The sequence below is a fragment of the Scomber japonicus genome, chromosome 15, assembly GCF_027409825.1.
Source record: "Scomber japonicus isolate fScoJap1 chromosome 15, fScoJap1.pri, whole genome shotgun sequence".
NCBI lineage: Eukaryota > Metazoa > Chordata > Actinopteri > Scombriformes > Scombridae > Scomber > Scomber japonicus.
The window spans coordinates 2746088-2769905 of NC_070592.1; the positions used below are offsets into that span (position 1 = coordinate 2746088).

At 37.5% G+C, this 23818-nt stretch overlaps 1 long non-coding RNA gene across 1 annotated transcript; it reads right to left on the reverse strand.

The window, feature by feature from the left end:
* Positions 1–392: 392 nt before the first annotated feature.
* On the reverse strand, positions 393–21558 carry LOC128374401 (uncharacterized). Its single transcript, XR_008322985.1, has 5 exons — positions 21539–21558; positions 21175–21234; positions 19558–19611; positions 527–595; positions 393–412 (listed from the first exon to the last, which is right to left on the reverse strand). It is a non-coding gene; the product is annotated as an uncharacterized LOC128374401 (long non-coding RNA).
* Between the last annotated feature and the right edge of the window lie 2260 nt (positions 21559–23818).

Below are 23818 nucleotides of genomic sequence, written 5' to 3' on the forward strand. Positions count from 1 at the left end.
AAAGGGAAATAAATGCTGTGATTATGCAGAATGAACATTGTATTGTACAGATGTGTATTGCTAAGTTATAAACAAATACATCAACAGGAGAATCAGTTCAGTTAAAAAACTATAATATTTTAGAATTAAGAATAATAAAGACTATCATAAAAAAAATAATACAATATAGTAAAGTCCCACTGAAACAGTTTTGATTTCCAAAACTTATTAAAAAGCATTTCTTTTTCTTTCTTTTTTTTAACAAACCAACTTTCAGACATTTTTACAAAACTTGAAATCTGACAGAAGCAAAATGTCGACGTAACAAAATGCAGGTATTAGTTATTTGTTCTCGGGCGCTATGAGTTTCAGAAAGAAACACTTCTGATCATTCTGCTTGTGGAATGTGGAACCTCATTAGTTAGAGATGTATCTGTAAGAAGAAGCAAAATATAGTTCATATATTATGTGTGTAAGCAGAGATATATCTCTATAACATTTGGTCAAACTGCAAAATTGTAAATGTAGATGACAGCTCAGACTTTACCAGTTCTGTTCCCCATTGGTGGAATATCAGGGATGGTGTAACATGTGGCATCATTTTGGTTTGATTCACCTTTTAAAACATTTACACACAAACATTTATTATACAGAACTACCTGACCTTACACACTGCAGGTATTCATACACAATTCTAACTTTTGAGCTGACTGTCAACATCAGTGACTGATCGGTTGATCTAATTTTAAGGTGAAACAGGTTTTAATAACAGGTGTGATGCTGTTTATTTGCTGGATGCTGGATTATTTGTTTGTTGAAGCCCGGCGAAGAGTTAATGACACAATGAAAAGACAGCTAGCAGCTCTGTGAGGCTGTGAGCTAACATCAGACATCCCAACTCTCCTGGAAGTTCACTGCATATTTATAGCAGCTCCCTGAGGCCCAAAAATTGGATACAACAACCCAGAATCTGGAGTGAGTGACTACGTGTGTGTGACTGTCCAAGCAGAAAGAGAAAGTGTCCTGATTGCTCTGTGTTGCTTAGTAGACCAATCACTCCCCGCCTTGGACCGAGACCAGAACCAAATGCTAAAGCATAGACAAAAACTTTGTATGCTGCATCTTAACTGACTCAGCCATCATCACAGTAAATAAGCCACACCTCTCAGTTACAACAGCAGTATTTCACAGTTACAATATAGTGAGTGACAAGATACTGAAGTCCATTTTTAAAATTCTATACAGTGTACGCTCTATCCCAAGAAAAACACAAAAAATACTTAAGTTTGGTGTCAAAGGTGGGAAAATATCTGATTATTTACCTGGGGAATCCACCATGCAGTATGTAGTGGAAGGTCCGCCAGAACTTCCCACACCTGCCAAAAAGAAGCATAAAGATGATTTGATGTATGAAAAAAGGAAAATAATGTTCACGTAGTGGATAAAACATAATCCTGTTGGTGTAAATGATATAAAACAGCCTTGGGGACGTGATTGTTTGTTATGGCTCCCATCTTTATTTGATTAAAGTAAGAAATTAAATTACACCTGAGGAACCAGGAAAGAAATTGTGTTTGTTGTGCATTGTATTCATTATATTTTTATTCAGATGGGGAGAAGAGACTTTTAGAAGTTTCTCAGAGGCTGTGGAAACTTTGTGATTTGAGTATAATGATAATGTACTAATATAGTTATAAAGTTCCTCTCAGTAACAGTTGAATGATTTAAAGATCACAATGGTGACAGCACATAAAGCACAGCGTAGGATAGGAAAACAGTCTCAATCATGACAGAAAGAGGAAGTTGTAATTTAAAAAAAGAACATTTCTAATTTCTCACGCTGTTGAAGTTGCAGTCCTCCATCCTGAATGTCGTCATAGATCGGGTATTCTTCCTCTGTCCCAGCAGGAAGGCAAACAAAATTAGTGAATAACATTATTTTTAAATAATCACCTATTAATAACCTGTTTTAAACTCTGAGACTGACTTTGATGCCAAAGTATAGCAGGTGTAGCATGACATCATCGTTGGTCACACAGAAAAACAAACAGCTTCTCTGGTTTAAAATAGTTTGTTTTCATCTTTATAGTGTCATTTCTTCTGTGTATGGAAGTGTAAGATGACAAAAAAAAAAAAGTTCTGAGATTATTTCTAAAGTCAAAATGTTGACATGAAAGTTGATGGTTTAATTTTCTTTCTTATATTCATCAAAATTGAGTGTGATTGTAAATTTCCAGGTCAGACTTTATTTACCTCGTCTTTTAAATCGTCTCCAGGTACAGTAAGGGATGATGATGATGCTGATGCTGATGCTGATGACGAAGACAGAGGTAAAAGCTATCTTCACCAAAACAAAAGTCCTGTCTTCAACAGCAAGTGGAAGACAAAGTAAAAATGTAAAACAAACATAGTGCATCCCAACATTTATATTCAGTACAGGAGCCGGCTGCACCAGCTAATCATAAATCCATCACTAAGTTTATTTGTAAAGTTCTTCCTAAACTCTCAGTGACTAACTAGTTTCACTCAGTTTACTCATTTACTCATCCATTTTCTTTTTTGGTTTCTTGACGTGACTCATGTGTTACAGTCATACCTACCAGCAGATGGTGCTGATGCTGTAGAAGTTGTTGTAGACGATGTTTTTCCATCTGTGTAGAATAGAAATAATATATATCACAGGGCAGAAGATTTATTTTTCTACACAACATTAAACCTCTGTAAGACTCTTATATCTGTGCATCTGTTTGTTTAATAACTGAATTTAAAGTGCTAATTGATTGTGTGTCATGTTTTTCATTTCAGGCCTACTTGTTTCCTTTTTGAGTTTCTTCACTTACTTCTTGAAGTCATATCTGTGTCTGCAGATGGTGCTGATGTTGTAGAAGTTGTTGTAGGTGATGCTGTAGAAGTTGTTGTAGGTGATGCTGTAGAAGTTGTTGTAGGTGATGTTGTTTTTTTACCGTCTGTGCAGGATAGAGAAAATGTGTATTACAAGACAGAAAATCTATTTCACTACAGTTGTTCACTGAATGTCACAAAATGATTCACAGTATTTAAAATAGAAGGATGCTACTTTAATATTAGTGCTGAGTCATCATCAACAGTTCAATCTCTATAAATAAAAACAATTTGAATGTTGAACATGTTGTGAACTCGACTTCTCACATAGAAACTTCAGTTTCACTTGAACACAGTGTTAAAAGTTTCCCAGGCTCTGATATCTCTGCATCTGTTTGATTAATAAGTTAAAATGTTTTTTGCTTTCTGTTTGTTTAGATCGATCAACTTTTAATCAGTTTAACAAATTAACATTTACATCTGTTTCATCTTACTTGGTTTCTTTGTTGTAGGTTTCTTGGTGTGACTGCGTTTCTTTGTTGCTCATTTGAATTCTGCCGAAGGCATTCAGATTATGTGTGCTATCCAAATAATGACTAAAAGTAAGTCTTTGAGAACGGGTTTCTCAAGCCAGGTGGCACATTAGACCAGGGGCTCATCTCCTGTCTCCAAAATGCATCACAAACTGCTTGAGAAAGCTGTTCTATGATAATTGGTGATGAAAATAAATCATGTTCAATAAGATGTACTTTTGTTTACTAACTGTTTATTCAGTTAAACATGAATTTTGAACTGTAGGCCTACATAAGAGGTCGTGATGAACAGTTTACAGTCAGTAGCTTTGTCTCAATCAGTCCAAGCTCTATTTCTCCTTTCTTCCACCAGTCACTCAGGCAGACCAGCTTGTTCACATTTTCTGGTGACAAACTAGATCTCCGCGCTACCACTACATCCGCGCTAAAATATCAAGGTGAAAGTCATCATAGCTTGCGTAGTATAGACCCAGCTCCCAACCCAACTTTGAGAATAGATTAACGGCGATATTTTTTTTAATCGCCCGATAAGAATCTCACGTTAATGCCGATAACGGCCCACCACTAATTTACAGTAATGTGTAGTGTGATGGATTACTATCTGATATTCAGTAATTATATTACAGTTACTAATCACAGTAAAGCTCTGTTACTTTTACACTTGTTGGGTCGGCTGCTCGCTGCCTTACTGGGATTAATAAACCAGCAGTCAGGTGTTTATATGAACAGTAAAGAGGTTTTCCTCTCTGTAATCATTCCTCCTGTTCATACTGAATATTAAAAGATCTCCTTCTAATGTGCTTTAATGTAAAGTGATGGAGAACTAAATCTTCAGCGTGTCCACACAGTCATTATAAAGTATCTGATCAGCTTCTATTGAGCTTCATCAGTGTGAGTTACTATAGTTATTATAGTTACTATGGTAACAGTGTGAGTTAGTCATATCAAGTGATATCTGACACATTTACAGTCTCTTTAGCATCAGATTCCCTCTTAGTGTTTCCTGTTGAGCTGTGGTGGAAGTATAGTAACAAAAAGACTTTGCTACTAAAAACACTGTAACGTTGAAACATAGAAGATGAAGATTTGACTCATTTGGACGCTGAAGCTTCATATTAGCTTCACATCAACTTTTAAATCCATGTTTCCACAGAAGGAGGACTGTGGATTTAGTCCTCCATCACTTCCATTGTAAATTATTTAGGATCTAATGCTCAGTATGAACAGGAGGAATCATCACAGACAGAAAAACACACTTCATGTTAATTTTGGCTCCTGACTGTTGGTTTTAGACAAACTTGAATAATGTCTGAACATGTCCTTTAATTATGAAGCAGCTCTTTGATAACATGTTTCACGTGTAAGTTATTAGTACCTTAATAAAGTTTTAGAGAAAAGGATTTAATTGAGCTGTTATCTGTAACTCTGCATGAACAAGATGAGCTCTTTTAAAGGAAAATAGAAATAATAATAATATATAAGAGTAATTTAAAGACATTTTTATCTCAAAGTAAATCACATCAACAATAAAAATACTAACATAGAAAAATACACAGAAATATTTAAGCAACTACAGTAACAAGAAGTTAATCTCAGAATTGAATGAAGTTAAAACCACATTTACCTCTGAAATGCAGCATTTCATTAATAAGTTAATGTTTGTATTTAATCAAAGTTTAGAGAAAGAAAAGTTGAGCTCAGAGACTCTGAAACAGGAAGAGAAAGCAGAAAGCAGAACAACTTTAACAGAGTGTGATGTTACCTGATGGGATCACCGTCAGTTCAGCAGCTGGTTCTTTATTACAGTAATATGTTCCAGAGTCTGAGACAGCAGCACTGATGATGAACAGTGACTTATCTGCTAATGAACTGTATCGTTTCTGAGGATCATTGAATCTTTGGTCTCTGTCGCCATCAATTGTGAGTATATCAACTTTCCTTCCATCAATCTCTCTGCTCCACGTCACTTTACCCTCCACAGAGTGAGGACAAGACAGAGAGGCGAACTCCCCCTCCTTGACTCCTTGATAGATTATTTCTGCAAAAGAAACACAGTTTATAATAACTAAACATCCATTTTCAGAATGTCAGCATTAATATTTAGCTGTCGAGTGCTAACTGCTAATCATGAAACATGAAGACCTTAAAGCATCACTTCACTTTAACATCTAACTTCACACATTATTCACACCATCAGTAAATGTGTCAGAGGTTTTTGGGGTCTGACATATTATTGAACACAGTCACAGTGCACTGCATCACTCTTTGTGGTTTTCTGTGTGTTTTTATTGTCTTGGTAACAAACTGTTTGTCACAGTCTCTGGTCTCTGTGTGAGTCTGTGGATATTTTACATCAAACATGTGATCAAGTGTTTAAGATCATATATTATCACTCATTTTTACTATCTTAGTATATGTTTATAATAATATTATTATATTTATTATATATGTAATATAATATTTTATCTTTGATCTACTTTTCATCATTTACAGTTTTTATCTTTAGGCAAGGCAGTTTTATTTATATAGTGCATTTCATACACAATGGCAACTCAATGTGCTTTACATAAAACAGAAAAACATGCAATTTGAGAAACATTAAAACATACAATTAACCCCCCCCCCCCCCCCCCCCCCCCCCACACACACACACACACACACACACACACACACACTAATAATAAAAACAAAGTACAGAAAAATAGAAAGAGAGAAATAAAATACTATAATAGATCATTAAATATAAGGTTGCAGCATAAAATAATGATTTGCTTTAAAATCATTAAAAGGACATAGAGTGCCAATGAAAGATTAAAATGTAAAGCGCTTTAAAAGAGCTCAATCATAAGCTCAGGAGAAGAGAAGAGTTTTCAACCTGGATTTAAACATGAATTCAGTTCTGCTGGTAGTTTGTTCCAGTTGTGTAAAAGCTGCTTCATCATGTTTAGTTTGAACTCTGAGCTCAACTATCTGACCTGAGTCAGTAGATCTCAGAGCTCTGGGCTCAACTATCTGACCTGAGTCAGTAGACCTCAGAGCTCTACTTTATTATTTAACTTGCCTGCTATAAAATAATCTAGTTTTTAATCACATCATTTTACTGCTCATTGTATTGAGCTTTGTGTACGTGACCAACAAAGAACTTTTAATTTGATTCAAATATAATAATAATAAAGTTGAAGGTGCTCCAACAAAGCTTTAAAATCTCTATAAAACAGTTTTGGCTGCAATCAATAAAACAATGACACAGAACATCAGTTAAACTCTGTATGAAGAAACTGAGCTTTACCTTCAGACTATGATATGAACGATACATAAAACACCAGAAATACTTTATATGTGTCTGCTGCATTCTTACAGCCTGAAAACAGCAGTGAAAATAAAGAAAAACATTATTATTAAACATTATTATGATGAGAGATAAATTCTTACCTGCTGTCACATTACAGGCCAGCAGTAAGGCCAACAGGCAGCTGTAGATGTTCATCCTCCAACACACTGAACCAGACTGAAGAGACAGTCAGTGACCACAGTTTCTATCTGAGAGAGGAACAGGAACTCAGCTTCAAACACAGGTCTGTCACTTCTGACAAGTTTTTTTCTGTTTGTGGTTAATGAACGCTGATGTTTCCTCTGTCAGAGCAGAGTGTGATCATGTTAAAAACATACAGCTCCAGTGTTAGAAAGTACCTAAAATGACTTTATTACATAAGTGTGTGTTGATTGGGGACAAAGGTCATATTCCCAGTTGTTAAAACTTTTGCGCCAGTGTAAGTTTCTAGAAAATTAATGTAAGTCTATGTAAATACCCCAAAAGTGACAAAAGTAAGACTGTGTGTGTGTGTGTGTGTGGGGGGGGGGGTATCTTGTATGTAATCTGTTCTCAGACCTGATTGGTGCAGCATCAGCAGTGATGTAGTACTGGACTGTCCTGGTGAAGAGAGAGTTGAGCTGAAGGTGAAACTCTCTATTCACCAGTCAGTCTGCATCCCAACCCTCATCTATGGTCACCAGCTTTGAGTAGTGACACAAACAATGAGATCATGGATACAAACTGTGAAAATGAGTTTCTTCCAGAGAGTGCCTGGGCTCAGCCTTAGATATAGGGTCAGGAGTTCAGACATCTGGAGCTGCTTCTGCTTCGCTGTCAAAGGAGCCAGTTTAGGTAGTCTAGGGACCTGGTCGGGATGCCTCCTGGACCCCTCCCTTTAGAGGAGTTCTGGGCACATCCGAGCCGGAGAGAAGGATGCCTCACCCCTGGATAAGCAGTGGGAGATGGATGGATGGATTGTACATGAAGGAATTTATAAATGCACCTGGTCTGAGTCCAGTATTTAGTCTCTTGTAGCTCAAGTTTGAACTCCTGAAAAAAATATCTGTCTCTTTATATCACATAATAACTGAAAGAGTAACGAGCAGGTCACACAAACTCAAAGTAAACTTACTATCAACAACAGAAAGGTGATCTGTGGGAGGAGCAGATAGAAACAGTGACTAATGTTTAGCAAAGAAACAAAAAGACATTCAACAAGTGTCAGGAACAAACTGAACAGTGAGAGCTGCCAAACAAAGAAAAAAACCAAACCACCATGTTTTGAGTGAACACAGTTAGAGACATGTTTAACAGACATATTTAGACTTTGGTGGTTTCAACAGAACATCACAGTCACGTATCTGACCATACTGGTATCAAAGTCACGTTGTCATGATGGTGAACCGTGACAAAAACTCTGTATTCTACTTTCGTTGACCACATGAATACAATAAATGCAAGAAGGCCACAAAAACAATACAAAACCATAAATTATAACAATAAATATTAACAGCAAATGCAACTAAAGCAGGATTTAAATTACTGTTCAAACAGAGAGATAAAACATTAAAATAAAACCTTTTTAAATCAAGGCATTGACTCAGCTGATCTTATATTGATATAGACTACTCTTATGATGTCTGATGTTACACTTGAGATGAGTGTATGTAGAAATGCAGATTCAGCTCCAACATGTACCGATGGATTTGAGAAGTTGAACATTTGGAGTGAAATCCTGCTACTATAGTTAGTTTATGTAGAAGCTTCCTGAAGCTGTCTGCAGAGTGTCATGAATGCATCTGCAGTATCGTATGATGTGATGTCATCACAGAGAAACAGTGATGCTGAATGCTTTTGTGTGCATCACTTTCATTAGTGTGTAGGTGGTTTGTGGTTTGCTGAGAAAGTTCTGCAGGAATGCACCAAAAGTACAGATCTCTTTAACCTTAACCAAAGCTATGCTAACCTCTGACCACTGCTTGAACTGAAAAATGGCCGCAGCATGGATTACTTTTGATTTTGACTTTCAAACCTGGAAACAAGGCGGCATTTTTAAATAGCAATAACAGTGTTACAGTGATTGGTTTCTCTTCTCTTGCTTTGTGTGTGACAGAAAGACACATACAGCAGCAAGTACACCATCGCCTCCATTGTTTATCTGTTTGTCTCGCGTAGAAAACAAAGTCATGGCAATTTAACGCAGCGTTGCTATGACAACCCCGCTCACGTTGAGGAGGAACTATAGTAATGGAAAAGGTTCCTGGTACCAAACCGAGTCGAGTCAAGTAGGGCTTGAACTGTATAGTGGAAAAGTGCCAATAGTCAGTGGTGAGCAGTGCAGAGTTGGTTATTCAACAGTGGCGCTAGTTAACCATATAACTTCGCTTTTGGCTTCGGTGTAGGCTTCATAACACAACCTGCCCCCTCCCTTCATAAGCTACTGAAGTAGGGGGAGGATAAAAGCAGAAAACCCAACCTCCTGCTCTCCTAATAGCGGCTCCATGATGCTCCCGGAATCTGGAGCGAGCAACAGCGTGCACTAGAGAGTGACTCGCTTTTGCGCATCATATCAATGATATAATGTCACTGTGTTGATCATTAATCTTGTTGCAGTGTGCTCCCTGGTTATAATAAGTGAACTATCAGCTTCTACCTGCTCAGATCTCACAGTCAGCAGCAGGAGATGAGGAGAGCAGCACGGGAAACTAGCGCTCATAGTTTGTATGGAAGCCTAATGATGGAAAAAGTAAAACTGGTTACTACAAAAATGAACCATTATTATTATTTATCTGCAGACTCTACTCCTATTGTTTTCTCTACCAGAAGTTGACTTACGTGCTCCTGGCACTTTGTCGCCACCGGATAGACGAGAGATGACTTGTGGCTAAGCAGATTCATTTTCATTCAGCTTCACAATTCAAATGCTTAGTTTAAATCATGAATTCACAGGTTTTAAGATTTAAAGATGCTCACACACAAACCAGCAACAGCAGATTTATGCCATGGGTGTTGATTCAATCGTCATGTTCTTCTTTGAAGTGAATACAGTGACATTAAAACCCACCTCACACGGGGCACCATAGTATTATGTAGAAATTTTGGATGTTTAAATTTATAAGCTCTCGTTATCAGGGGCACCACCTCCTTGTTCTGGAGGAAATATGTATTTACTTAGTCTATTGGTTCATCAGTCAAATTTCTGACATCGTGGCTCTACTGTTCAATAATCCCCTGTATCACTTCAAAGAATAGATGATGAATTTACAATACAATATGATATGATTATTACTCAATATAGCGGTGAATGAGTTTAACTGAGTTTTACTTTTAAAGACATTTTTAATTACTCAATCTGACATCAATCCTTGATTAATGCAATATTTGGATCCTACTTTCATCCATGGAGGGCCTCAGCTGTCCGTCCTTCAGAACCACGCGTATACACACCAAGTGGAAGATCTCAGAGAGCGTGGCAGGTCCAGTGCTGTGAGGATGATCCGGGTTCGGCTGGTCTTCTGTCAGACTGCCTGGTCCGGTGGTTTCTGTCTGCAGACTTTGTCCCCTCCATTATGACGAGTCGTAGGGTTGACAGATGTTTATCTGCCCAAAAGCTCTTGCAGGTTGATGACGGAGGAAAAGTCCAATTTAACTAGTTCACTGTTTAATAACTTTCAAAGAGATCTCAGTGCTGGCCACACGTCAAGTCCCCAAAAATGTCAAAACCAGGCTGAATTCAAAAATGAAAGTGACGTGCTTACTTTTAAAGGCCTTTCCTCTGTAGGTTTGCTGATGAAAAACACAAGATTACAAAAAAGAAGTTAAGAATAAAAATTGGTGCGCAAACTGAGATAAGGTATAACTAGAAGATTAAAAGAATATGATCTACGGAAATACAATTTAACAGAAAAATAATGTTAGATTGAAACTATTTTGGGCATTTTGGACACACAAGGTTAGATAGGTAGGTGAATTAAAGTAATTAAATAAATACAAATAATAAATCAAACCACTACTTTTATGTTGCAAGAAAACATTGGGAGCTAGTAAAGCTAGCCGTTATGAATTATAAATGAGGTTACAGTCCTACTGATGTTAGCTGTTAACGTTTCAGCTAAAAATAATAATATGCAAGAAAATGACTGTCAGCTCATTTAATCAGATTCAATAAACAATAACAAACCTTTATACTGTGATAGTTTTCCATCTCCAGTTTTCTCTTCTTTAGCCGTTCAGAGCAGCTGCTGATAGAAACACACACTCTCCCTCCTGGACAGCAGAGGCTCCTCTCTTCTTCATTTAGATTTAAAATGATTTATGAAAAATTAAAATACCACAAGTGTTTAAATATCACATTTATATAGTTGATGAAGTTAATCTAATGTAGCGTGACCAGACGTCCCCGATTTCCGGGGACAGTCCCCGTTTTGGGTGACCTGTCCCCGGTCAAACCTGTCCCCGAAAATGTCCCCGATTTTGACACTGAATGGGGGAAAATGCACACAGACTCAAACACCAGTTATTACGGTAGACATTAAACGCATCGCCAGAGGAGACGTCGTATGACGTACAGACGTTATCAGGACGTACGACCAGATGCAGCAGCGTCAACAGCTACAATCTAGAGGCGGCAAAAAGGAGAGAAAAGAAGACCAACGGCAGCGATGAATGGTATGTTGTGTATGAACTTATTATTATTTTGTGTGAACTGGCAGTAGACTTGGCTGTGTGTGTGAAGTGATGTAACGTTAAAGTAAGTATGATTGTTTATCTGAACTGAAGACCTAACGAAACGTTATAAAAGTCAGTGAATGAACGTTAACATTATGACGCTGTTTTCATATCTGTCATTAGTGAAGCTGTAACGTTAACGTTAGCATGAGATTACCGGGTGATGACATTGTATGTGGCTCTGTTTTGGAAGAGAGGGAGGTGGAAGACTGCTTTGGTAGCATATGATTTTCCCGTAGGCATAAGGACCTAGGACTCTGTTCAAATAATAAATAAATTAATAATAAGTCAATAGTTGTGTGGGAATACAGTGCTGTGTGGGTAACCAATGACTGTAGTAGCTATAAATGCAGGCCATCTGATTAGCTGATGCCCTGAGTCACTGTTTTGTATGTTAGTAAAGGTGTAACTTGTTATATTAGATTACAATGATATTACAATATTATCTCTATGTTGCTCTGTTGTAGATTAGGAAGAAGACAAGTATAGGAGAAACTGATAGTAAAGAGAGAAGAGGAGAAGAGCAGGAGAACAGTGTGGAAAGGCAGAAATAAAGAAGTAAACAGAGTTTAGGAGAGAAGAGGAAGAGAACAGTGTGGAAAGGCAGAAATAAGGAAGTAAACAACAGAGTGAAGGAGAGAAGAGGAAAAGAGCAGGAGAACAGTGTGGCAAGGCAGAAATAAGGAAGTAAACAACAGAGTGAAGGAGAGAAGAGGAAAAGAGCAGGAGAACAGTGTGGCAAGGCAGAAATAAAGAAGTAAACAACAGAGTGAAGGAGAAAAGAGCAGGAGAACAGTGTGGAAAGGCAGAAATAAGGAAGTAAACAACAGAGTGAAGGAGAGAAGAGCAGCAGAACAGTGTGGAAAGGCAGAAATAAGGAAGTAAACAACAGAGTGAAGGAGAGAAGAGGAAAAGAGCAGGAGAACAGTGTGGCAAGGCAGAAATAAGGAAGTAAACAACAGAGTGAAGGAGAGAAGAGGAAAAGAGCAGGAGAACAGTGTGGCAAGGCAGAAATAAGGAAGTAAACAACAGAGTGAAGGAGAGAAGAGCAGCAGAACAGTGTGGAAAGGCAGAAATAAGGAAGTAAACAACAGAGTGAAGGAGAGAAGAGGAAAAGAGCAGGAGAACAGTGTGGCAAGGCAGAAATAAGGAAGTAAACAACAGAGTGAAGGAGAGAAGAGGAAAAGAGCAGGAGAACAGTGTGGCAAGGCAGAAATAAAGAAGTAAACAACAGAGTGAAGGAGAAAAGAGCAGGAGAACAGTGTGGAAAGGCAGAAATAAGGAAGTAAACAACAGAGTGAAGGAGAGAAGAGCAGCAGAACAGTGTGGAAAGGCAGAAATAAGGAAGTAAACAACAGAGTGAAGGAGAGAAGAGGAAAAGAGCAGGAGAACAGTGTGGCAAGGCAGAAATAAGGAAGTAAACAACAGAGTGAAGGAGAGAAGAGGAAAAGAGCAGGAGAACAGTGTGGCAAGGCAGAAATAAGGAAGTAAACAACAGAGTGAAGGAGAGAAGAGGAAAAGAGCAGGAGAACAGTGTGGCAAGGCAGAAATAAAGAAGTAAACAACAGAGTGAAGGAGAGAAGAGGAAAAGAGCAGGAGAACAGTGTGGCAAGGCAGAAATAAAGAAGTAAACAACAGAGTGAAGGAGAAAAGAGCAGGAGAACAGTGTGGAAAGGCAGAAATAAGGAAGTAAACAACAGAGTGAAGGAGAGAAGAGCAGCAGAACAGTGTGGAAAGGCAGAAATAAGGAAGTAAACAACAGAGTGAAGGAGAGAAGAGGAAAAGAGCAGGAGAACAGTGTGGCAAGGCAGAAATAAGGAAGTAAACAACAGAGTGAAGGAGAGAAGAGGAAAAGAGCAGGAGAACAGTGTGGCAAGGCAGAAATAAGGAAGTAAACAACAGAGTGAAGGAGAGAAGAGGAAAAGAGCAGGAGAACAGTGTGGAAAGGCAGAAATAAGGAAATAAACAACAGAGTGAAGGAGAGAAGAGGAAAAGAGCAGGAGAACAGTGTGGCAAGGCAGAAATAAAGAAGTAAACAACAGAGTGAAGGAGAGAAGAGGAGGAGAACAGTGTGGCAAGGCAGAAATAAGGAAGTAAACAACAGAGTGAAGGAGAGAAGAGGAAAAGAGCAGGAGAACAGTGTGGCAAGGCAGAAATAAGGAAGTAAACAACAGAGTGAAAGAGAAAAGAGCAGGAGAACAGTGTGGAAAGGCAGAAATAAAGAAGTAAACAACAGAGTGAAAGAGAAAAGAGCAGGAGAACAGTGTGGCAAGGCAGAAATAAAGAAGTAAACAACAGAGTGAAGGAGAGAAGAGCAGCAGAACAGTGTGGCAAGGCAGAAATAAAGAAGTAAACAACAGAGTGAAGGAGAGAAGAGGAGGAGAACAGTGTGGAAAGGCAGAAATAAAGAAGTAAACAACAGAGTGAAGCTAAGGAGAGGAGAAAGAAGGGTGAAGAAAAGAAAAGCATTGAAGGAGAAGAGAAAAGAGACGAGAGACAAGAAGAGTAGAGGAGAAGATGGCTCTTTCAAAGAAGCGCAAATGCCATTTTACTGAAAAAATCCAGCAAGAGTTTCCATTTATACGCCCCTGTCGCCCAGGCCAAGATGATACAGTGGTCCACTGCACCCTTTGCCAGTCTTCTTTTTCAATTGCCAGTGGGGGGAGATATTCTGTGGTGGAGCATCAGCAGACAAAAAAACATAAAAAAGGTCTGACTGCCAATGCTGTTACGCCCTCTATCGCCACATTTTATAAGAAGACAGAGCCTTCCCAAAAGGAGTTCGAGTTAGCTGTGCAGGAGGGTATCTTGGCGTATCACACTATGAAACATAATCATAGTTACCGTTCTATGGACTGCACAGCACAACTGACAAAGAAGCTTTATGAGCCAAAGTTTTCATGTGCCCGGACCAAAGGTGAAGCCATAGTAAATAATATCTTCGCACCATGGGCAACCAGTATGGTAAGACAGGATCTAGTGCAGGTTGAATTTGTTTCCCTGTCCATTGATTCATCCAATCATGGACATGTGAAGCTGCTGCCATTAATGGTCAGATATTGCAAAGCTAATGATGGCAGCATGTCCATAGAAACAAAATTACTTGATTTTGTTCAACTTAAAGGAGAAAAGGCAGAGGAACTTGCAGCTGAGATCATGGCAGTGATTGAAAAATTCTCACTGGAAAATAAAGTAGTGGCATTCTCTGCTGACAATACAAACACCAACTTTGGCGGGCTGAATAGGGTGGGGAGAGTCAATGTCCACACCAAAGTGAAAAATGCACTGCAGCGGGAGGTGATTGGCCTGGGTTGTCCTGCCCACATCATCCATAATGCAACCAAAACAGCTATGGACACCCTTCCCATTGATGTAGAGTACCTGCTCACAAAAATATTCGGATATTTTCATATTTACACTGTTAGGGTGGAAAGATTAAAGAGCTTTTGTGAATTTGTTGGCCAAGAGTATCAGAACATCTTAGGACACAGCAACGTTCGCTGGCTGTCCATGCTCCCTGCTCTAGAAAGAGTGCTTAAAATGTATGCACCACTTAAAGCCTTTTTTCTTTCTGAAGAGAAATGCCCTGTTGTCTTGCGAAGAATGTTTGAAGATCCACTGACTGAGCTGTGGCTTGCCTTCGCCCATGGAAATCTGGCCATATTTAGTGAAACAATCAAGAAGCTTGAAGGCCAGGACCGCTGTGCTGTGGAGTCAGCTGCAATACTGAGACAGGTGGAGGTAAAATTGACAGCAAGACGTGATGACATCTTCATTCCAGTACTGGCCAGAGGACTGCTGGGGGAGCTTGTGGAAAATGCAGCAATTGAAAGAGAAAACTTTCTCAAAACAAGTCAATCTTTCTTCACAACGGCTGTGAACTACTTGCAAGCTTGGGGAAAGCATACAGACAATTTAAATGACTTGCACTGTCTCCTTTTAAAAAACAAACCCCTGCGCGAAGAGATCCAGAAGGCAACAGCCACACTGCAGGAAAAGTGCCCCAATGTGAAAGTCAAAGAAGATGATTTGTTTGATGAAGTTTCTGCCCTGCAAGAATTCCTAAAGGGGGAATCACTCGTGAAATGGAGAGAACTTGAGACACCACTCAGTCAGAGATGGAGCACAGTCTTTACTCATTTCAAAGAAAATGACATCCCGCACACTAACCTGGCAAGATTAGTGTCTGTTGTCATGTGCTTACCTGGCAGTAATGCACCAGTAGAGAGGGTGTTCTCTCAAATGAATGACATATGGACAGACAGCAGAAATAGGTTCACTGTTCCTTCCATCAAGGCCATCCTTATTGTAAAGACAAACATCAACCTCCCTTGTGATAAGTTTATGGAGATGCTGGCCAAAGACAGAGCCATCCAGAAGAAAATACATTTGTCTGAGAAATATGCAAATCAGGTAAGGAGAGGGAGGGAGAGAAAGAGGGAATGAGGGAGAGTGAGAGACAGAGAGACAAAGTGAGAGAGGAGAGGAGAGGAGATAGAAGGAGAAACAGATAATATATGAGCCCAATTTCTATACTGGAACTGTCCCCCTGATGAGTGACTTTTGTGGGTGCACTTTATAAATGTAGGCTTTGATTTTAATACAGTAGCATTTTGTTGATGTTTAGCCTTGCTGATTGGCTCTGTTCTTGCAATTTTTCTCATGTTCTCCTCTGCTCTTATTCTATCCAGGCTCCTGAGGCGGAGGTGGATGAATGAGGGGATCACGGTAATGTCACCTATCTTTTTGATTGCCACCTTTTGTGTCATAAATATCAGTTCAGTATTCAGTTGAGTAGACACTTTTGACCAAAAAAATCTATCATAACTCAGGCTAACAAGACTAAGATATTGTTGTCTTCCTCAGTGGATGGATGGTTGGTGATGTCACCCATTTGTTTCCAGTGGTACACATTATGTGATCCACTTACATCTTTTTTATATGTTTTGACTTGGTAATTATTATTAAATTACATCTTAATGATATTTACTAGCTACTGGTCTGGCAGCTGTCTTTGCACATGACTCTTAAATTTGGAAGAGAGATGTTTTTTCTCATGTATTATTCTATATTTGTGTTTTTGACACTGCTGTTCACTACTGACACATGATATTTGTGAGTGCTGACATTTTGATTTATTAACCTTTTGCAGGGGCGCCACCAGGGATTTTGGGCCCCAAAAGATATCACACTGGGTCCCACCATCAAACACAGGCAATGCCGACCATGTGCAGTTTCTGTAACCACACCTCTACCTGTGAAGGCTTCAACTCAGTCCGATACTAACTGTACAATATCTACTGACTGTGTAATAAAAGCTGGTTAAAAGACATGAAAAAGTACTTGTCCCCATTTTTTATTTCATAATGATAAAATGTAATGATTTTTCACCGCTGCATTGAAAATGTCCCCGATTTTCATTTCAGAAATCTGGTCACCTTAATCTAATGAGGCCTGTGAGTCTTAATAGTCCTTATAACATCCTTACCGTAGCATTACCTACTGTGTATCTTAGTTACCATGGTTACACAGACTTCGTTGCTGCAGCTGTAAAACAGTAAATCAATAGTTTGGACATCATATAACTCCCGCGAAATGACTCGTATCGCTATAAGCAGAATTTATACATCTGTCCGGTAACATCTGAACAGTTTGAAGAGCCGCACAATTAAATTATTTCTTCTGCGCTGAAGTTAGCAGATAGCTAACCGGAAGTTAGCTTCTTCGCAGACGAAGAAAGAAGTTCCACAGACTGAAGATAATGTGAACTACAGAGATTTATATGGCAGTGATAGGCGTAATCGGCATTGTGTTAACTCGTTTGAGAAGGGTTTGAATGTAATGGTTTATCATTTATATGTAAAAATACCGCACTGTAGTGTGAAGAGCTGGCAAAATATAAAATCCCACTGATCGTGTGCCCCCTAGTGGCTGTGGCCCTAAACAACCGCATAGACTGAATGACTGTTTGTGGATGAAAACTGTTGACCGGTCGGTTTTTACTTCTCTTGTTTCTGTGTGATGGAGGATCAGAGATGATTTTCTGTTTCTGCTGTGTGTCGTGTCTGTATCTGTCGAGCTGCAACAGAGAGAAGGTAAACATAAAGATGATTAAACATGTTTTCAGTTCACTTGTGTTGCATCTTCATCAGTCAGCGTCTCACATTTAAAAGAGAGCATTATGTTTATGTTAATGGTTACAGTGATGAGGAACATGACATAGATGTTAATGTCTTCCAGCTTTGTTTGTCTGTTACTTATGATAATATCTCAAAGGCCACTTCTTTTATTTTTAAGATATCTGGTAGAAAGTTGGGCCTTAGAGCAAGGAGCAATGTCGCCATCTAGTGGCCTTTCTGAGACTCTTCATATTTGGGTTATGATTGCTGAAAAATTGAGACACATTTTTCATGGTAAAAATTGATTTATTAATATAGAACAGGCACATTTACACCCAGACAGACATTCACTGCTCAGATTATAGAAAACAACAAAATATCTCATCATAATTATGACAACCACCCTCAAATATTTATATAACCATCTCACCAGGGGGTTGTTTTGTTTTATATAAACAGGAAATAACTTCATTTCCAAGCACACAAATGACATATAACAATGATTTTTAAAAAACTGAAATAAATGCTGTGAATATGCTGAAAGAACAAAAAATATTAAATTTACTGTATTGTACAAATGTGTATTAATAAAGTCACAAACAAATACATCGACAGGAGAAATGGTTCAGCTCAAACAAAGCAACAGAACACATGAAAGCATTTTGTTTCGTGGTATTTTTTTTAATTTAAACATTTATTTAAAAACAAATATTTTAGAATTATGAATAATAAAGACATTTATTCTAAAAGGATTGCAGGACTATAATTAAAAAAAAGAATATAATACACTGGACAAAGTCACACTGAAACAGTTTTGACCTCCAAAAATTACGAATAAGGATTTCTTCCAATTTTTTTCAATAAACAAACTTTCAAAAATTTTACTTTTTACCTAACAGAGGCAAAATGTTGACATAACAACATGCAGGTATTAGCTATTTGTTCTTGGGTACTATGGGTTTCAGTAAAAAACACTTCTAGTCATTCAACTGGTGGTCAAGGAATACGTCGACTCATTAGTTGGAGATGTATCTGTAAGAAGAAGCAAAATATAATTAATATATTATGTGTGTAATCAGAGATATATCTCTATAACATTTTGGTTAAACTGTACAAACACATAAATAGCCTCCAAACTCATGATTTACCTTGTTTATCACCATCAGGGAAAGGTTTCTTAATGCTGGTGGTCAAGGGATAATCTGTAAGAAGAAGCAAAATATAATTAATATATTATGTGTTTAACCAGAGATATATATCTCTATAACATTTGGTTAAACTGTAATGATATACATTTTTACATGTACGTTACATGGTGTTTTAATTTAAAAAAAACCTTCCAATACTTACAAACATATAAATACCCTCCAACCCAATGATTTACCTTGTTTATTACCATCAGGGAAAGGTTTCTTAATGAGGGAATACGGCAACTCATTAGTTTGAGATGTATCTGTAAGAAGAAGCAAAATATATTTAATATATTACGTGTATAACCAGAGATATATCTCTATAACATTTGGTTAAAGTGTAAAACTGTAAATGTAGATGACAGCTCAGACTTTACCGGTCTTGTTTCCCATTGGTGGAAGATCAGGGATGGTGTGATATGCATGATCATTTTGTTTTGATTCACCTTTTAAAACATTCAGGAGACAAACATTTATTATACACAACTACCTGACCTCTTATACTACAGGTATTCATACACTATTCCAACTTTTGAGCTGACTATCAACATCAGTGACTGATCAGTTGATCTAATTTTAAGGTGAAACAGGTTTTAATAACAGGTGTGATGCTGTTTGGATGGTTTTTGTTTCTTGAAGCCTGGCGAAGACTTAATGACACATTGAAAAGACATTTTCAGGTAAAGGCCTTTGCACTCCACGTCCAAATTTGTGGCGTTTTTTGACAAGATTACAAGTTACAAGTTAGAAGGTATAAATGAGAAGGATCTCACAATTACAGGATATACAGAATATACACACAAAAATACTTCAGTTCGGTTTCAAAGGCTGTGGGAAAATATTTGATCATTTACCTGGGAGATCCGCCATGTTGATTGTAGTTGATGGTCTGCCAGAAATGTTCCCACCTGCCAAAAAGAAGAAATGGTAGACTAGTGTCATCTTGCTTTTGAAAGAAAAATACAAATATAAAAAAATAATAGAAGATCATGTTCATATAAAGGAAAAAAGGTGTAAATGATATAAAACAGACTTGGGGATATGAATAGTTGTTATGGCATCTTTATTTGATTACAGTAAGAAATTAAATTGCACCCGAGGAAGCAGGTAAGAAATGGTGTTTGCTGTGCAGAGGATTCATTATTTTCTCATTCAGATGGTGAGAAGAGGCTTTTAGAAGCGTCTCAGAATCTGTGGAAGCTTTGTGATTTGAGTATAGTGATAATGTACAACCATAGACTATATATATAATGGACATAACAGTCATGACGTCACCCATTGGTTTGTGGACTGCTGCTTTGAGGCCAATGGAATCGGATCTGAGCAGCTCCATCTTGAAAATTTGAGGTGCATTTCGGGGGGAAAAAAGAACACGGATTTCACTTATATGGGCATCCGGAGGAGCAAGAGGACGGAGTGGGGGAGGTTGCGAGGGCTGGATCTCAAGGAAATTGCACGCCTACCTACCACAGTCTACAGTCTAGCTCAGTGGTTCTTAACCTTGTTGGAGGTACCGAACCCCACCAGTTTCATATGCGCATTCACCAAACCCCTCTTTAGTGAAAAATAAAATATGATTTTTTTCAAATTCAAGACATAGATATGTTTTTTTACTGGTGCATAAAATGAGCCGTGTATGAACATCACCTTGTTCAAAGAACAAAGCCAACACAATGCATAAACTCACAACAAATTACACACCTGCAAATCAGTGTGACTTCTGCTGTTGCCTTTGAGAGACCAGTTCAGATATGCGTGGCTTCACCTTGGCAAGTGCCACTCTCATGTCATTTTCAAAAAAAATGAGGCTCTGCCGAACCCCCGAGACCGACTCACCAAACCCCTAGGGTTCAATCGAACCCAGGTTAAGAACCACTGGTCTAGCTGTTAAGACTAATTATAACCACAAACAGAAAACTGCCGGTGTGAAACAAGTTCATAGCTATTTCCATACAGTCTATCTGTCCGCACTCCTGAACCTGTGAATCAATCAACCTGTCAATCATGACGCAGCCACGCACTAATGCATACCCTGCTTTATCGTCAAATATAAAATCAGGGAGGCCAAAATGTCCCAAATGAACATCATACTGCATTGAAGAAGGCTTTAAACTAGCGATTGAGACCATAAACACATTTTGAAAACGTTTCTTGAGGTTAGAAATCAAGTGAGAAGTTGGTGAATTCTCGATTGACTTGTATAGAGACGGTCGCCCCCCTGTTGGCCTTTTTATAGAATGCAGTTCTAAGTTACTTCCAGGTTGGCCTCATTGCAGAGGACTGGAGCTCCCCCACCTGTGTACAACATGAACCAACACTTGTAATGCTACGAGCTCCTCTCAGTTACAGATGAGTGATTTAAAGGTCACAATGGGAACAGCATAGAAAGCACAGCATAGGATTTAATTTTAGAACAGTCTCGATGAGAATAGAAAGAGGAAGTTGTCATTTAAAAAAAGAACACTTCTCACGATTTGTAGGTATCAATCCTCCATCCTGAATATCTTCGTAGACTGCGTATTTTTGTTCTTCTGTGGAACACAAACACACACAGTGGTGGAGCATGACATCATTGCATTACTGCATTAAAATTGTTATTTCATCATTTCAGTGTAATGAGTTAATTTGATCTGTTTATGGAAGTGTATGATGACTGGGAAAAAATATTCTGAGATTATTTCTAATGTCTGAAATTAAATTCAATATGTTGCACTCATATACACATGAATGCCTTTTATTTTATTAAGTACCATGTTCATTTAAATTTATGAGCATGTTTCTTGTATTCATCAAGATTTAGTGTGATTGTAAATTTTCAGGTCAGACTTTATTTACCTTGTTTTTTAAATCTTCGTCTGCAAGTACAGCAGGTGATGATGATGATGATGATGATGAGGACGAGGACGGACGGAACAGCTATCATCAACACCAAAAGAATCTCTTTAAGAACAATTGGAAGACAAAGTAAAAAATTAAAACAACACCAGAGTTATATTCAGTACAGGATTCATTTTACTAATTTACTTTTTCAATTTCTTGATTTACCTGTTTTAGTCATACTTGTGTCTGCAGATGGTGCTGATGTTGTAGAATTTGTGGCCAGCCATGCAGAGAGAAAATAGAGAAAATATGTATTACAGGGCATAAAATGTATTTTACTACACAACATTAAACGTCTCTAAGATTCTTATATCTGTGTATCTGATTGTTTAATAACTTAATTTAAAGTGTTAATTACTTTATTGTTGGTCCTGTAGTTATTGCAGATTGTTCACCTGTTAATTAATTTTACATTTCAACACTTCTTTCAACCCATTCCATTTTACTCATTTTATTTTCAGGTTTCTTGATGTGACTCATTAGTTATGATCATATCTGTGTCTGCAGGTGGTGCTGATGTTGCAGAAGCTGTTGTATGTAATTTAGTTTATGTTTCCATCTTCTGTGTGGAATAGAAAAAAAAACTATATATTATATGGCAGAATATATATTTAAATAACATTAAACCTGTCTCAGGCTCTTATATATGTGCATGAGTAATTAATTTTACATTTCAACATTTAAATCTGTTTCATTTTAGGCCTACCCATTTTCTTTTTTTTTTGTTTCTTGACTTACTTGCTGCAGTGGTGTCTGCAGGTGGTGCTGATGTTGTAGAAGCCTTTGGGGAAGTTATTGTAGACAAAGTTGCTGTTTCATCTTCTGTGAAGAGTAGAGAAAATATAGATTACAGGACAGAAAATATATTTCACTTCAGCTAACTGTTCACTGAATGACACAAAATGATCCTGTTTTTAAAAATTGACAGACACAGTGTTAAAAGTTTCCCAGGCTCTGATATCTCTGCATCTGTTTGATTAATAACTGCAGTTAAAATGTTTTCTGCTTTTTAGCTTGTTTAGATTGATGAACTTTTAATTAGTTTAATAATTTAACTTTTATATCTATTTCATCTTACTTGGTTTCTCTGTTGTAGCCATAGTTGTTGTTGTTACTGCTGCTGTTTGTCTTCTTGTAGTAGTAGTTGTTGTTGTTGGCTTCCTGTTTTCTTCTGTGTAAGATGGAGGAAATATAAAGAACAGAACAGCAAAATACATTTTACCACAGAAAGTCATGAAATCATGAATTCTGAAAAAAGGTGAAGACCAGTTTTGTGGTGAGTTATAAACTCAGGACAACAGAAATAAAAAAGTACAAATATAATATACATTACATATTTTATTTGTAAAAAAAAAATAGATCTAAAAAATTCAATTAAATGTAGAGGAGTAAAAAGTACAATATTCCTCTCTGAGATATAGAGGAGTGGATCATCAGCAACACATGATATCTAAAAAACTGTATTTAAGTAAATGTACTTAGTTACAATCCATCACTGGCTGATCTTCTCTTCTAACTCAGTAAGAAAGTAAAACATGTCAAATTAGTCTTTTAAATAACTTTAAACTGATGCCATATTTTAAACATGAAGCAGCTCATTTAAAATGTGTTTCACAGGTAAATTATTAGTTCCGTTAGAATGTTTTAAAGAAAAGGGTTTGGAGAAAGATGTTAAAAATGACATTTTAGAGTAATAGAGTAACATTTTCCTTCACTGACCATAAAAAGGTTTTTACTAATTTACTACAAAGTAAAGCACATCACATGTAAAAATACACATAAATATTTAAGGAACTACAATGACAAGAAGTTCATGTCAGAAATTAATTATTCTTAACAATGAGTAAGAAATTAATGTCAGAATGTATTGAAGTTAAAACCACATTTACCTCTGAAATGCAGCATTTCATTAATAAATTAATGTTTGTATTTAATTAAAGTTTAGAGAAAGAAAAGTTGAGCTCAGAGACTCTGAAACAGGAAGAGAAAGCAGAAAGCAGAACAACTTTAACAGAGTCTGATGTTACCTGATGGGATCACCGTCAGTTCAGCAGCTGGTTCATTATTACAGTAATATGTTCCAGAGTCTGAGACAATAGCTCCAGAGATGAACAGTGACTTATCTGCTGCTGAATGGTATCGTCTCTGAGGATCATATAATCTTTCCACTTTTTTACCATCAGTTGCAAATATATCAACTTTCCTTCCATCAGTGTCTCTGCTCCACGTCACTTT